Source organism: Notothenia rossii, assembly GCF_949606895.1.
Source record: "Notothenia rossii genome assembly, chromosome: 6".
In the NCBI taxonomy this organism is placed as follows: domain Eukaryota; kingdom Metazoa; phylum Chordata; class Actinopteri; order Perciformes; family Nototheniidae; genus Notothenia; species Notothenia rossii.
In genome coordinates, this window is record NC_136909.1 from 45,183,366 (window position 1) to 45,197,969 (window position 14,604).

The window sequence follows — 14,604 nt, forward strand, 5'->3', positions numbered from 1 at the left end:
TCTCACTATTAGCTTAACACTTTTATTCTGAAAATTCGTCACTTCCGGTTAGCATTTAGCATCTGGCGGAATCATACGATTTCAAACCTTGAACCAAGGTGAAATGACATGTGATGCCACTGAGCACACTGGGATTAGCACTCATTTATTGACGCTGAATAATGTGTAGCAGGGAATGTTTAAATAACCAAAGATGCCAGAATGATGCAATTTAGCTACAGAAAAAGGCAGGAATTACATTGGACCCGCCCCCCGACGACGCCGGCCAATAGGAGAAGACCTCAGATGACAACAGGAAAAGCAAGCCAAGAATTGATCTCTTCGACCCCCTGACCTGAACTGACCGGTCGGATGTGGAGAGCGCCTCCACTCGCACATTTCATTTTGTACACCACCGCATCTTTTGTGTAATTAAATGCTGTTTACTTTTATAAGCTTCCCTTGACTCTTTTCAGTCTCTCCTGCCTTCAGGGTTCTAGAATTGCTTTCACTACTGCCCAATTTTATTTTATTGTAAAATGTCATTTTATTTAATGTTTCTTATTTTTATTATATATTTTACATTTCAATTTCATTTAATTTTTGTAATGATGTCTTGTCTTTGTCTCTGTTTTTCACATCATTTGTTTTATTTTAATGTTTTGTTGTTGTAAGTATTTGTAAGAATGAAAATTAATAAACATATTGTTTAAAAAAAAAAAAAAGACATAGAGTTGAAAATCATCAGCGTAACAGTGGTAGGAAACATTACTGAATTTGCTGATCACCTGACACAGGAGAAGCATACAGATGGAGCGATTCATTTCAGACAGTTTGAAACGCGAGGGCCGTGATTGGTACGTGATCTGCCCTCGCTCAAGGGAAAACCTCCAGCTTGACTTGAGACCGCCCCCGTGATAGATAAATGTATTTATAATGAAGCCAGCTGCAATGGATCATTGATCCACCAGGAGGTGCAGTGGGGTTCCACACTGGAGCTCATGTGAAATCAAGTCAGATACAGTACGCTGGATGTACAGCGGAACTTTGTTAAGATCCATATGTCACGGATATCATACTCTGTGCTAAATAAGAGGACATGTAATCATTTACAAAACATCAACATGTTGTTATTTAACAAAATAATTTTGTTATTCGAAAAAAACGAACGGGAGGAAATGCAGCCCGGCTCTCGATTTTTAATCCTAATTTAATCATCATCTTCACCACGATCATTTATGTTTATGTTCGCCGAATTGACATGAAATCACTGACACATATGAATATACTGTATTCAACTTCATTAAAACGTTATTAACGTGCCTAAACTCAGTAATTCACCAAAAATATGTATATTTTAATGGAGTTTCGTCGGTCGATCAGGATCCCAAAGTGTAGCAGAGGGATCCTCATCTGGATGAAGGGTGTTATTTTCCCCATAAAGAACAAGTCGCTGCAAATTATCCCGCTTATTACATGGCCACATTCTCAACAAAGTAACGACATGACTCCCAATATTAATTGAAATGCTTTTATGGATTTAGAAAATGTTTTTATTGATTTAAAAAATAGTTGTATGTATTGATTTAAATTCACATGCATCCGCTAAGAAAAATAGTCCGTTGTTACAGTTTTTTAAACAGTCTGAATGAAACGGCCGCTCTCAGCTGTGTATTTAAACAACTAATGGCCCATCAACCACAGCTCTCTCCCCCCCTCCCCCCCTGATCTTTCTTCTCCAGCAGCTAAATTAACAGTAGGTTACTCTGAGTGACCATAGACTGTATGTGACAAGCTTACAGTTAGTGACGTAACAACACCATAAAAGCTGGTGGGTTGAAAGCAATACGGGAGGTAAAAATAACTACAATAATTGTGACTTATTTATTGTGGCTTTTATGTTTTTAGGTATAACATTTTATGTAATTCAGGCTTATAGTTCACCCTTCTCTAAAAGCCTTCAACAATGACAATATTCATTGTAATTGAATAAATCCTTCCAACACACATTGTAAAAAATAGCCTACTGTAAGTTAAGAAATCATTTCAATATGTACATCTTCTGATGTAACAACAATAACATTATAAATAGTAACATAGCTGAACATGGTATTGCACATTTAGCTTTGAGTGTTACGGACCTGAGATGTTTTTATTACATGAATTAAGGTGACTGAGGCTTTTTAACATACAGGGATGCAAACTCATCAGGTATGAAAAAGGTGACAAGGATCCGAGCCCCCGGCTCCCCCACCCCACGGAATGACAGAGGATTTTAGCAGTCAGAACAACTAAAGCAGCAGTGTTAATAATAACAGAAACGCCAAAGAGTCACATAATAGAAATATATAAAAGCATTTATTTCAAATTGTGGAGCAGTCAGTTTATAATTTTGGCAGCACTGTTGAGCATTTTGAAAATGTATTTTCAGGCCTCTGTGCAAGGCTTAAGTCTTTTTATCTTTATAGCCACATGGTGTAAAGTAACTAAGTTCATAAACTCAACAAGTACTATACTTGGGCACAATTTTGAGATACTTGTACTTTATTTAAGTATTTCAATGTTTTGCTACTTTGTTCTTCTACTCCACTACAGTTCAGAGGTACATGGTGTACTTTGACTCCACTACATGTATTTAATACCTTTAGTTACTTCACAGATCTGGATTAATTAAGTGAAATATAATCAAGTGTTAAATCAGACTTTAGTTCCACCTGGAGTAAATCCACAAGCTACCCTGCAGTATACAAAGTCATTCAAACTAGCTGCACCTTTAGCAGCTTTGAGAACACTTTCATGATCAATCATTATAAAACATATCATATCTATTATTCTGAAATGGACCAATCTGCACAATGACTACTTTTACTGTCGCTACTTTCACTCTATTTTGATGATAATACTTTTCTACTTTTACTTGAGGAACATTTTGAATGCAGGACTTTTACTGTAACAGAGTATTCCTACACTCTGGGACTATTACTTTTACTCAAGTACAAGATCTGAGTACTTCTACTTTTACTCAAGTACAATATATATACTTATACCACCTCTGTTTATAGCCTATGAAAAAAACTATTAGAAATAGAAGGCTAAAGCTAACGTTAGCAGATAGTGACAATGTATGCTAGCTAGCTAGCTCAACGATTCCTTAAATAATATTGCCACAGAAAAACTTTTCAGTTCACATCACGCTCTGCCGCTCCGACAGGGAGCTCTGCTCTGAACACCTGAACGCCCCGTTCTAACAGCTGTTCACCAGCGGTCCAGTCCGTGCCACAGTGACTCCGGACGCACAGTTAATATTAACGAACGCACCCGTAGGTAATGTAGCTGCTGAAACTAGACCATCATCTCGGAGCAGCAGAGCCTTATTATACATCCATGAGCAGAGCCGAAAGGCAGGAAGACTCGTGCACACAGCTCGTACTTCATTATAATATATAAAAAAAGAACACCATGCGTGTCATGATGGCACATAACAGCTCACGGCCGCAGATTACTCCGGGTCCCAGCCCCCCCCATACCCCAAAAATATTTGTATTGCAGATCTACATGAATCACACAAACGACTTATTTTGGATTCAAAACGGCGAATTTCGCCGAAAGGTGACAAGTTTGCATCACTGAACATAGACAGAGCACAACTGAAACATAACATCTGAAACGATGTAACAACATAATACACTTGTGGGGATGCTTGGGATGTGAGGAGTGAGGGACACGGCTTAGAACGGGCGTGTCGCCTGGCAGGACAGGAGAGTGTGTGCACCATTCTGCCTTGATCTATGAATTCATGTCCGTGACACTCACTGCTGCCCACAGCTGTTTTATAGAAGGAAATTCCTTCACTTCATGAAAGTGTTTTAACCACACACACCTCTACTACACACACATGACGGGTGTTATTTTCCCCATAAGGAACAAGTCGCTGCAAATTATCCCGCTTATTACACGGCCAAATTCTCAACAAAGTAACGACATGACTCCCAATATTAATTGAAATGCTTTTATGGATTTAGAAAAAAATTGTATTGATGTAAAAAATAGTTGTGTGTATTGATTTAAAAAATAGTTGTATGTATTGATTTAAATTGACATGCATCCGCTAAGAAAAATAGTCCGTTGTTACAGTTTTTTAAACAGTCTGAATGAAACGGCAGCTCTCAGCTGTGTATTTACACAACTAACGGCCCATCAACCACAGCTCTCTCCCCCCCTCCCCCCTTGATCTTTCTTCTCCAGCAGCTAAATTAACGGTAGGTTACTCTGAGTGACAAGCTTACAGTTAGACACAACACTGTCATTGCAAGTGACCCTCAGTTAGTTGACTTGTATGTTCAACTGCTAAATTCGTTACTGATAAAAAAAGGGCTTCTACTGTACCTAATTACCTTAACACTAGAACCGCCAGAGGTTTTTGTATAGGCCTACCTAAACCCGTCAAATCCCGCAATTAGAACGCAATTTTTAACAACATAGGGTGCTACATAACACACTTTCAGGAAAAGTCAGGGACTGGGAGACTTTAATATTTTATTGAAAAAAAGTTACATTGCACACACACAACAACACATCACACAAATTAAATAAACTCACTAATTAATGAAACCAGTTCAATACGCATTATTCTTATTCTTATCATTCTTTATGAGCGCAGAAATAGTCTTAAAATCAGATCTGTTTTTTAAATGAAATCTGACGGCAGGCAGTTAGCTCTGATCACCTATGACAAATGCGCCGCACCTAATCGCTGGCCATTCAGCCACAGACACTGTTCGAAATGGGGGGGAGCTAGGAGGAGCTTGGCTCCCCCGAAGAGGGAGGGAGCTCCCCTGAAGGCTGACTTTGAGATAAATAGGGGGAGCCCAAAACAGTCGTGCATATTTGTGTCACACAGATTAGAAATGTTGAGTTTCTGTAAATAACAGTTCTTGAAATAAATAATAGTTATTGTTCATTACAGTTTCTGAATATTTGTTTTATATTGGTGAATATGTCTGGGTGTTGCCATCTGTATGTGGCGGCGCTACATTCTTACTTACGTTGCTATGATTATGGCGGTGATGCCGGCGCGGTATTTGAAATGTTCATATTGATATTTTTTTAACTCTGGCTGTGTAATAAAAAAATATGGCAAAACGAAAACAGCCAAGCGTCCCAGCTTTTGGATTCACAAGCAAAGAAGCGAAGGAGTCTAAAAATGACAACGTGAACGGAAAACAACTTTTAGTTGGCCGGCTGTAAGCGGCGTTAGGGTCGAGTTTGACAGCTCCACACCGAGGGAGAGGCCTGCCGATGCGGAGCCTGAAGAGGCTTCAACAACGGCCACATCCGCCGGCATAGTGACACCGTCTGTATTAGTAGAAGAGTGTTTTTATAGCAATTGATCGCATCCGCGCTGAGCGTGCGTGTGACATATTTAGTAGCAGGATGTGCTCTGAAAAATAGGGCTCCCCGAAAGCAAATGGGTAATTCGAAAACTGACAGAGCTCCCTCTATACAAATCAAACTGTAGAAGGTGTGAAAGCACCTATTGTTTTAAATAATGGTCGGAATGTGACCTGTGAGCCTTCTGAATTACCGTGGGACAGCACATTCTAAACTAAAATGTTCAATCAATAAAGTAACATCTTATCTTATCTTAATATCTTCATATTAATAATAATAATAAATCATACAGTATGTGTCCGAAAGGGAGCAGGAGGAAGCAAACACAAAAATATACTGCATATTAAAGCAAACGATTGTAAAGGTTAAAGTATGAGCATAACAAATAAAGAAGTGTAATGTAAACATTTACATTATAATTATGATTATTTAATATATAAAGACTATATATTATTGAATTACAAGATTAGATATACTTTAGTTGATCTAAAATATTGATGTGTTAAAATGCTCTTCAAAACACAACTGAAAGTCCATGAAACTTGTCTTTCTGTATTTGTGAATGAAGCGCCATCTCCTGGTTAAAACCTGAAATTGAAAATCTGGCAACGCCCTCTTGGAAAATAGTGGGAGGGCTTAACATTCCTCTATACTGGTCTTTGGCTGGTGGTAGGCAGGAAGCTGTAAGCTGGAGTCCGAAAATTCAGTGCTCCATCTGTATAAGGAAAATAAAATAGGACCCAAAACGGAACCTTGAGGCACACCACAGGTAAGAGCAGCAGTATCAGAAGTGTAAGGACCTATAGACACAGAGAAACTCCTATCTGAAAGGTCTCATGTGCAGTCGTATCAATCCGCCGTAAGAAGTCTGGTCAATTTAAGAAATGTGTTTTCTACGTCAGTAAACACTGCAGAGTAGTTTTGGGATATTCATTTTTTAAGACACTAAAAAGCGCTTTTCCTGGTTCTCAAAGCGCTTTAAAGACAGAGGGCTGGAGCATTACAGTAAACCTCGATCATTCCTGCCGTCATTTAAAGATAAAGATTGACCTCTCCCTTGTTTGTATCTTAAGAGCACCTGTGCAGCAGGGACAACTCTGTCACGTTACCTTAACGAGACCCACTCCTACGCTTACTATAAACACGTTTTCATGGGAAACCCCCATCTAAATACAAGTGGTAGTTTTAGTTGTCTGCGGTCTGCGGTCTGCGGAGGCCTACTCCCACCTGTCGAGTACTGCTGTACTGAGGGGGTTTCCCCCTGGAGACGTCGCGAAGAGACGGAGCGACTCCACCTGTTGCTGCCTGCGATCTGCGATCTACGGAGGCCTGCTCCCACCTGTAAAGTACAGCTGTACTGAGGAGGTTTTTACCCCAGAGTCGTCGCGGAGAGACGGAGTGGCTCCACGCTTCGGGCTTGGCCTGCTTCCACCGGGCGTGTGCTGCTGTGCGGAGGAGGATTTACCACGGCTGGGGCCTGCTTTCCACCTGTCCTGGTTCTGCTGTTGCGGAAGCCTGCTTTCACCCCGGGGGATACCACGGAGGGACGCTTCCACGTTGCTGCTTTCGCCTGTCCTTTGCTGCTGTGCTGATTTGCCCCAGGAACATCGCGGTTACTGTGTGCTGGTCTGGGAAAATGGCCCATATCGGGATTCTGCTGTGCCTGTTAACTGTTTTGGACTATGAGAAGATCTCTAGTCATTCTTAGCAGTCTACTGGATTCAGGTCTGTTCTGCCACCCGCAGTGGGCATCCCCTGCAAAGGTTCGGATGTGCTACACAAACAATTACCGGCTGCCTTGCCACAGTCAATCTGCTCGACAAAATATGTTTGTCTTTTTTTGTTTTCCTGCGATGATGGTTCTTCAGGACTGCTTCTTAAGCTCTAATCACAGTCCCTCAGACTTTTCCAGTGATTCTAAAGTAGATGACAATGTATGTGTGTCGATTAAGAGGAAAAGATGCCTGGTTTTTTTGTTGTTATTACTGTCAGGAAATGTACAACCTAACCCTAGTCCGCCCAGTAGTAGTAGTCAGATCGCTACTCTTGCTGATTTTAAAGCTAGGTCTGGGTTGGGTTTCATCCACTTGAATGTGCGCAGTCTGTTAGGTAAACTAGATTTTGTCCGCATTTGGGCAAGCTCGACTGATGCTGACGTCATTGTTTTATCAGAAACATGGCTAAATGAATCTATTTTGGCCTCTGACATTGTCTTAAATGGTTATAATGTGTATCGTACCGACCGGCCTAATAAAGGTGGTGGCGTTGCCATTCATGTTAAGAATAAGTTCAGTGTAACCACAGTAGTTTCCAAATATATCAGTAAGCAATTTGAATTTTTTGCCTTAAATATAGAAGTGGCAAAGGGTCAACAGGTCATGGTCGTGGGCTGTTACAGACCCCCCTCAGCTGTCAAAGACTCCTTGTCTTCGCTAGCAAATCTTTTATCGCAACTAGACTACAAGGAAATAGTGCTACTTGGAGATTTTAACTGAGACTGGTTAACTACAGTGTCAGAGGATTTTAAAAACCTTTGTATCTCTTTAAATCAGGGGTGGGGAACCTTCGGCCTCCGGGCCATATACGGCCCGCGAGACCATTTGGTACGGCCCTCGGGGTAATTTATAAACACACAGAAAAAAGAAAAACATTCAAGAAATCTAGACCGCAAAATAATTAAACAAGCTTGTTTTTCCTGGCCAAGGTCAGGGTCCTTGAACACAACACGAGCCTAACGTGTCATCACGTGGTATATGTCTCGTCTGACGGGAGTGTAGTTCTAACGGAGAGCACCAGAACGCGGCTCCGGGCCGGGACTTCACAAATTGCAATACCCATAAGGAGCTGTACACATGCCGCAGTTTTTGTGTCGCTGTTTCTTTAGTTGAAAGCCCAGTGGCGATCTGTTCATCTGTCATACTGATCATACAGTCAATAACCTTGTTGTTATTAGCATCTGGTTAGCTAGCTATGCTAACGAATATAAGAAGCTTTTTCTCCAACCAGTGAGGTAAAGGCACATCTTTATATGATCATTATAGTTATAGAAAAATAAGAGAATAAAGTAAACAGGTATAAAATACAAATATGACAGTAAAAAAAAGTTGTTATTAATAAACAAGAATACAGTTTAAAAGGGAATTGATTTGTTAAATATCCATAAAGAAAAAAATCTGCTTACAGTTCTGTTTCATATGGGTGTTGAGAGATGTATCCATAGATCTCTTCATGTTGCTCTCAAAGTGCACCAGATTGATGCTTTTAACTTCAACATTTAAAAAAAATCTTCATGGTGGTGCATGCCCCCAAACCCTCCTAGATGAGGTTAGATCCGCCCCCCCCCCCCTCCCTAATTGATCTCATTCTAACTAATATTCCCTGTAAATACTCAGCTGTGGGAGTATTTGTGAATTATTTGAGTGACCACTGTGTTGTAGCCGCAATTAGGGACACAAAAGTCCAAAAGGTTAAACCTCGTATTATCATCAAGAGAGACATAAAACATTTTGTGGAGCAGGGTTTTGTACATTATCTGTTTGGGTTTGATTGGGGAAAAATCGATTTGTTTGCTGATGTTGAGACTGCATGGTCTTATTTTTATCTTGATTTTATGGAAATTATAGATAGACATGCACCCCTGCGTAAATTTAGAGTGAAGGGACGAGACAATCCTTGGTTTTCTGCTGAACTGTCCAGTCTCCTGCATGAAAGAAACAAGGCCTGGGCAAAGGCTAGCAATCAGGCTCAGAGGTAGAATGGCTGCGTTTTAGGCAGTTAAGGAATAGCTTCACTTCACATGTCAAAAGTGCTAAATCTAAGTATTATCTGTCAGTTACCACAAAGAACCTGAACAACCCTAGAAAATGCTGGAAAGCCATACAATTGATATCCACCGGTGATATCCGTAATGACCTACCTCCGTGCCTTACCACAGCATCTGGCACTATATCAGACAGGGCCACCATACTAAATTGTTTTAATGAGCATTTTGTGTCCTGTGGCTCTCTGTTTCATTCTGTTTCTAATTCTGCTTCTGTGAACACCACAGTCGGTGACTCAGAACAATGTGGTCTGGAAAACCCTTTCAGTTTTACTCCTTTTACTGTTGATGTTGTTCGTGAAGTCTTAACCAAGCTAGATCCTAAAAAGCCGGCTAGTCCGGACAATGTAGAACCTTTCTTTTTAAAGATAGCTGCAGATGTTATTGCTCCACCTCTTACTACTCTTTTGAACCTCTCTCTCAGCACGAACAAAATCCCAAAAGTATGGAAGTCAGCTTATGTCCTGCCACTACTAAAAGGAGGGGAGGCCACCTTATTAAACAATTATAGACCCATCTCTAAATTGTCAGTTCTGGCCAAGGTTCTTGAACGCCTAGTGAGTGAGCAGGTAAAGGTGTTTTGATGTAACAATGAAATCCTGTCTAAACATCAGTCAGGCTTCAGAAAGCAACATAGCACCATCACTGCCACAATGAAAGTGGTAAATGATATTACGATTATTTTAGATAATAAGCAGAGTTGTGCAGCTCTATTTGTTGACCTATCCAAAGCTTTTGATACCATCGATCATCGCATTTTAAAGCAGGGGCTACTCAGTATTTGCATATCCAGCCATGCAGTGGGGTGGTTTGTGAACTACCTCTCTGAAAGGTCCCAATGCGTTCAGTTTGATGGGCTGTCTTCTGAGTGGTTAAACATCACTAATGGTGTACCACAAGGTTCAGTTTTAGGTCCGCTATTATTCTCTATCTATATTAATAGTTTAGGTGAAAATGTCGAAGGAACAACCTTACATTTTTATGCGGACAATACCGTTATGTACTGTGCAGTTCCCTCCATTAAGGAGGCTGGTGTTAAATTACAGGCTGTTTTTAACATTATTCAGACTCAGCTCGCTGACCTTAAGCTTCTTTTAAATGTGGATAAAACCAAGGTAATGCTCTTTTCTAAAGCTAAAGCTAAAAATACACCAGAGACTGCTTTGGATATTGTAACTACGCAAGGAATACAACTTGAAGTGGTTACCTGTTACAAATACTTGGGTATCTGGCTTGATGACTGTCTCACTTTTAAATTTCATGTAAATAACCTGCTTAAAAAGCTGAGGGTTAGGCTAGGTTTCTTCTACAGAAACAAGTCCTGTTTCTCGCTTGAGGCCAGGAAAAGGCTAGTCACTGTGACCTTTTTACCTATGGTGATTTGTTGTATATGAATGCACCTGCCAATTACCTGAGCAAGCTAAATGCTGCGTATCACAGCGCACTGAGATTTTTGAGAAATTGTAAAGCACTTACGCATCACTGTACACTGTATACCAAGGCGGTTTTGCCATCACTTACTGTACGGAGGCTCAGTCACTGGTACTTTTTCATTTACAAAGCCATGTTGGATAAACTACCATCTTATATCTGCTCCCTGATCTCTCTGCGAATTGAAAGTACTTATTGCCTGAGATCGCAAGCTGTGGTTTTATTAAATGTGCCAAGTGCTAGGACTGTCTTAGGGAAGAAAGCTTTTAGATGTGCAGCTCCACTAACATGGAACAGTCTGCAAAAAGAATGGAAAATTACCAAGCCAGTACCACTACATGTTTTTAAAGCTCGGTTGGATGCTACAAAATCAGATGCTGTTTGTACTCGTACATGTGGATAGATATGTAAATTGTAATCCCTGTACATTTTGCTGTATGATGTCCTTTTGTTGTTCTGTTGTTTATGTTTTTATGTTTTCATGTGGAACCTACCGCTGCAGGTCTCCCTTGAAAAAGAGATCATTGATCTCAATGGGATTTCACCTGGATAAATAAAGGTTTTGAATTTAATTGAAGGAGGAGAACCATTTCAAGGCACTCCCTGAGACACCACCTGCCTGAACCTTTCCATCATTATTCTGTGATCCACAGTGTCAAAACTGTGCTAAGGTAAAGCAGCACTAAAACGGAGCATTCACCCCTATCCGAAGACATCATTATGTCTTTGGAGACTCTAAGGAGAGCAGTTTCAGTGGAATGCTTCTGACGAAAACCTGATTGGAATTTAGTATACATTTAGTATCTTGTGTGCAGTAAAGTCAGCAGTAAGCTGTTTGGCAACAACTTTCTCTTACACTTTTGAAATGAAAGGCAGCTTGGATATAGGCCTGTAGTTGTTGTGAACGTTTGGGTCTAGGTTCGTTTTTTTCAGCACTGGTTGAACTACTGCTTGTTTGTTGTGAGCTGGGACACAACCACATTTCAGGGAACTGTTTATAAATGAAGACCAGGCATTGAGGCAAACGGTGAACTTCGAGCTTAGTGGATTTCCACAGTCGCTCTGTCCTACGACATCTTCGCCGGAGACAGCGAATGGTGTCATCCAACCAGGGAGACAGATAAAAGCCACTTTATCCAAAATTGTGGAGCAATGAGTGTTACATGATTCAACCTGACAATTAACGTCTGTTTGTGAACACAGTGCTGTGCTTGGATCGAAAGCTGCACAAAACCTTTCAGCTGACATATGATTTAAGATGCGGGAGTATTTAAAACTTTTACTCGGTAGATAATCTAAGTTAAAGAACATATTAAACAAAATACAACTATGGTCAGTAACAGGCAGCACCTCGGAATACGCATCGTCAATGAATAAACCAAGTGTAAACACAAGGTCCAGGTTATGCCCTCTAATGTGTGTGGGAGCAGACACGTGTTGAATAAAGTTAAAAGATTCCGTGACATTAAGAAAATCAGCAGCAAAGCCACAAGAGGTATCATCCACATGAATATTAAAATCACCAACCATAATAACCCTGTCCAACCTTATGATGGAGGATTCCAAATTGCTGAATTCAGATATAAAAGAGTTGTGAAACCAGATGGTCTGTAAATTTAAATACTATAAAACGGGTTAGAATGACCAACTTTGGTTGACTGCAGTTCAAAAGAGGAGAAGACTGCAGTGGTCACCAGCCGACTCTGAAAACAGTTCCTGAAAACCACAGCGAGACCTCCACCCCGGCTTGAGGATCTCGGGGTGCAGATTAAAGTGCAATCAGGGGGGCACAGTTCGATAAAAGGGGTGTAATCCATACATTTCTGCCATGTCTCGATCCGAAACAGAAAATCCAAGCCCTTAGAATTGAAAAAATACGGAGCCCCCCTGGTGACATTGTTGAGAAAAATATTAATACGTGGCCACGTATTAATAATGCGTGGCCACAAATTAGTTATTGTGTTCCCACAAATTAGTTATTATGTTCCCACAAATTAGTAATGCGTTGCCACACAATAATTATTGAGCTCTGTAATGAGGAAACTCAAGATCCCTCCGCTACGCTTTGGGATCCTGATCTGCCGACGAGGCTCCATTAAAATATAAATATTTTTAGTGAATTACTGAGTTTAGGCACGTTAATAACGTTTTAATGAAGTTGACTACAGTATATTCATATTTGTCAGTGTTTTCATGTAAATTCGGCAAACATAAACATAAATTATCGTGGTGAAGATGATGATTAAATTAGAATTAAAAATCGAGAGCATTTCCTTCCATTCGTTTTTGGAGCCGGCGGGCTTCCTGATGTTTTTTGTACAGTAGTTGTGGACTAACCAACATTATTTTGTTAAATAAAAACATGGTGATGTTTTGTAGCCTAAATGATTACATGTCTCTTATTTAGCACATAGTATGATCCTATCCGTGACATATGGATCTTAACAAAGATCCGCCATACAGTAGTAGCCTACCAGACATAAATCTACCGTACTATATCAGAGTCCGTGACCCATTGCAGCTTGCTTCATTATACAGGGTTCATACACTTTTTAACCAATGATTTTCAATGACTTTTCCATGACTTCTCAATGACCTTTACCTAATTTTCCATGACCAAAACAATTACCACTGAAAAGTGTTTATTTTAACATGGAACAGGAATATAAGGTCTGCATATGAAACATGTTGTGCCTATCTAAAACAAATCAAATAGTAGGCTTACTAGCTTCTACACGCTGAAGCAACTGTAGTCAGGGATGCAAACTCATCAGGTATGAAAAAGGTGACAAGGATCCGAGCCCCCCGACCCCACAGAATATCGGCTTTAAAATGAGGAATAACAGAGGATTTTAGCAATCAGAACAACTAAAGCAGCAGTGTTAATAATAACAGAAACGCTAAAGAGTCACATCTAATAGAAATATATAAAAGCATTTATTTTAATTGTGTGGCAGTCACTTTATAATTTTGGCAGCACTGTTGAGCATTTTGAAAATGTATTTTCATGTCTCTGTGCAAGGCTTAGTCTTTCTATCTGTATAGCCACTGGTGTAAAGTAACTAAGTTCATAAACTCAACAAGTAGCCTACTATACTTGGGTACAATTTTGAGACACTTGTACTTTATTTAAGTATTTCCATGTTTTGCTACTTTGTACTTCTACATGTATTTAATCCCTTTAGTTACTTTACAGATGTGGATGAATGATGTGAAATATAATCAAGTGTTAAATCAGACTTATTTCCACCTGGAGTAAATTCACAAGCTACCCTGCAGTATACAAAGTCATTCAAACTAGCTTCACCTTTACCAGCTTTGAGAACACTTTCATGATCAATCATTATAAAACATATCATATATATTATTCTGAAATGGACCAATCTGCACAATGACTACTTTTACTGTCGCTACTTCAATTACATTTTGATGATAATACTTTTCTACTTTTACTTGAGGAACATTTTGAATGCAGGACTTTTACTGAAACAGAGTATTCCTACACTCTGGTACTTCTACCTTTACTGAAGTACAAGACCTGTACTTCTACTTTTACTAAAGTACAAGATCGGAGTACTTCTACTTTTACTCAAACACAAGATCTGAGTACTTCTACTTTTATTCAGTACAAGATCTGAGTACTTCTACTAAAGTACAAGATCTGAGTACTTCTACTTTTACTCTAGCACAATATCTATACTTATACCCAGGGGCGTAGCTGGGGGGGGGGAGTTTAGGATGATTCCAAGGGCCCAGAACTGGGGGGGGGGGGGGGGGGGCCAGAGAACACTATTATTATCTTTTTATTAATATGGTTTTATTATTATCCTAAAGTAAGTTCATGTAGATGACTCAAAAGTATAATTGCCTGTATTAAAAAAAAACGTCACAAAAGAAACAAACAGGTGCTTGTTACTCTGTTTGACAGAATGAGCACCCCTCCCTTCATTCATTGCATGGTATGGGCGCCTGAGCAATGGAGC

At 39.9% G+C, this 14,604-nt stretch overlaps 1 protein-coding gene across 11 annotated transcripts in view; it reads right to left on the minus strand.

Annotated features, from left to right (window-relative positions):
• The window catches only part of LOC307042238 (whirlin-like), a 366,287-nt gene that overhangs the window by 97,004 nt on the left and 254,679 nt on the right, over positions 1-14,604 (minus strand). The window lies entirely within an intron of this gene.